The 2,946-nt window shown below is 54.5% G+C and overlaps 1 pseudogene; it reads right to left on the bottom strand.

The window, feature by feature from the left end:
• Window positions 1-1,243: 1,243 nt before the first annotated feature.
• LOC101590040 lies at window positions 1,244-1,571 on the bottom strand (annotated as a pseudogene).
• Between the last annotated feature and the right edge of the window lie 1,375 nt (window positions 1,572-2,946).

Raw genomic sequence — 2,946 nt, forward strand, 5'->3', positions numbered from 1 at the left:
ACAACAATCTGCTCCTCTGCAGGAAAAGTAATCCTGATCTAGGAGCCAGGCAACACAGGAAGTGTCAACTCTCATGTAACTCCAAATCCACTCTCACAAGGACAAACACGAGGTGTGCACAGATGCCCCAGCGTATCTAGAGCGATGAGAAACAATGAAACACACGTCACCTAGCCGATTGGCCAAAGAACACCAGCGTGCTGCCGGAGGACACCCCTCCGGATCGTGCTGTCCAGGCCCGACTGCCACCTCTGCCACGCTCGTTCCCACCGATCCTGCGCTCATCCACACTCTGCTCCTCCACGACGTCGGACCTACCTAAGGACGTAGTTCTTGCCAAGCAGCACACGCCTGTCCTGCACCTTCATAAAAAGAACGAGGGAGGCTAGGGGCATGGCTCAACGGCGTAAGCACCTGCCTGGCAAGCGCAAGGTCCCAAGTTCACTCCCTGGTACCAATAAATAATTAAAAATAAAAAGAATGAGAGGAAGCTGTGCATATACACCACTAAGTGAACTCTCCAAGATCTGTACGTAGCCGAATATCATGTGACGACATGTAGTAGTACACACTATAATTTTGGTGACACAAAAGCCACTCCAACGGAGAGGCCTAGGTAGTAAAGGCTCGTCGCCTTCAGCATACTCATCCTCTACTGCCTACTTTTTTAATGAGCTGGAGTTTGTAAATTTTCTCATCACTTAAGAATACTTTCAGGGCTGGGGAGATAGCTCAGTAGAATAAGGGCTTGCCTAGCAAGCGCAAGGGCCTGAGTTCAATCCCCAGTTCAGATTAAAAAAAAAAAAAAAAAAAAGAATACTTTCTAGTGTCTCTTCAAGATTTTATCCTAGAGTCACACCCTTCGCACCCCTGAACTTCTACTTTAGGGACAAAATTGTGTAAGATTAGATCTCAAAAGCCAACTCAAAGGTTTCACAATGACTTGCTCATGGGAAGACCCAAATGAGCAAGGAACAGAAAGGCCCAAGGAACAGAAGGGCGCTGCCAGAGCTGAGGGTCAGGAGGCACCAGCAAGCGGTAGGGGAGGGGTTCTGGAGGTGAGGAACTGCCCTGCATCTGGGTTCAGCCGCCTGAACTCACCACTCGCCAGCCAAAGCATGAATTGTACTCCACGTAAATCTGTTTGTTTCTTTTTTTTTGTAGCTCAGAGGTGTTTTATTATAAAACATTAGTACTCATATACATAAGCTCTTATGAACTGAAAATTCATCATACATTTACTTCATTGTTTAGCTTGACCTTCCAGTAAATCTTTAGCTTCATTGATTCTGGCTGCTGCACAAGATCCTCCTTTGTCTGGGTGATTTAAGAGCATAACTCGGCGATGAGCACCTCTTGTTTTTCCTTTACTGGCAGTCGGGTTTACACCTAGTCTCGATGCTGCTTCCCGTTTTGTCATTTTGGGCTCAAATCCACCTCTAGAATAGCCACCACTGAAGGCAGATTCTGGCAGACTCTGAAAAACTTGTTTTACTTGAGGCTTCTCATGCTTCATGGCTTGTGAAGCATAACGGCCTGCAAATCCTGCAGCAGCAATGGCCAGTCCAACTGCTACCATGTGCTGGCCATGTTTCGGCCGGCTCTTGCACCGTACCTGGGTGAGCGGTTCATCCCAGCCCAAAGGCCATGGCCATGAACTATCTGCCTTTATCAAAAAGCGACAAAACCACCACCACTATTCCCAAACCTCCCAAGTACACGAGCACTACCTCCATGTAAAGCTTAAACGCACACTCAACCCAGCTTGGTGACACACACCTGAGGCAGGAAGATTGAAAACCCAAGTTCAGCTTGGCCAAATTAGCAATTTAGCAAAAGCCTGTTTCCAAATAAAAATAAAAGGGGTGGGAATATAGTTCAGCACAAAGTGCTGGGTTCAAGTCCAAGCACAAAGACAAAGACAAAGACAAAACAAAATAACCACTCAAAAACTAGAGGATTTGCTTTGTCTGAGTGACTTATCAGGACATGTGTCCTCCCCCGTTCCAGCATTTGCCTGTGTCACGGTGAGGATGCCCTTAGGAAAAGGGGACCATGACTCCCACAGAACTGGCACATTCTTCCTGACATCCTGCCATCTTATCTGCCGCGGCTCTTTATTTATCTGAGATGACCCCAGCTCTTCCAGCGCCGGCGCTTGCAGAACAGGCTTTCCAGGGAAAACCGCTCGCAGCCTGCAGGGACCAGGGGCTGGCGCCGCAGCGCGGTGAAGGCGAGGCGCCGGGCCGGCCCGGACTCCAGCAGTCCCCAGGGCCAAGCACAGCAACCCGGAAATCTCGGGTTTCAATTACAGCTTATCCTAGGGAACCGCGTCAGGGGCCCGCCAAGAGACAGCGCGGGGCGCAGGCGGCAGAACTCCGGGTCCGCGGCGGCGCGCGAGGTCTCCGCCAGTGGGGCACACTCCGAAGGCCCCACGGCTGCCCAAGGAGCAAGCCACAGACCCCGCGTTTCACGCGCGGTCGCGTCCACGGCGGGGGCGCCGGCGGGCTGACCCCGTCTGGGCGCGGCGCTCCGCCCAGACTCCCCGCCCACGTCCACGAGAGCTCAAGCGAGCCACGCTGAAGCGCGCTGCTCGGGAGGCCTGCAGGGCGCGCCGTCCACGCCGCAGCGCCCGGCCCCGCTCTCGCGCTCCCGGGGGTGCGCTTGGCCGCAGCCCCGTCCTTTCTTCTCCCGCCCTCCGGGAAGGGTTCGCGCGGCCACAGCCTCCTCCCTTGCACCCCGCGGGACCCGGGCAGGCTTCCCTCGCCACAGTCCCCTGCTTTCCTCCACGAGATCCGGAAAAGGATCTGCTCCGCCACGACGCCCTCCTCTTCCCCGGGCGGCAGAAAGCTGCCCCGCGCGGGGTCCCACCGCCCGCCCGACTCGCCGACAAAGCGGCGCGGGCCACACGCGCCCCTGCCGCTCGGCTCTGCCGCGGGGACGGGC

The sequence above is a fragment of the Octodon degus genome, unplaced genomic scaffold, assembly GCF_000260255.1.
Source record: "Octodon degus isolate 3935 unplaced genomic scaffold, OctDeg1.0 scaffold00199, whole genome shotgun sequence".
In the NCBI taxonomy this organism is placed as follows: domain Eukaryota; kingdom Metazoa; phylum Chordata; class Mammalia; order Rodentia; family Octodontidae; genus Octodon; species Octodon degus.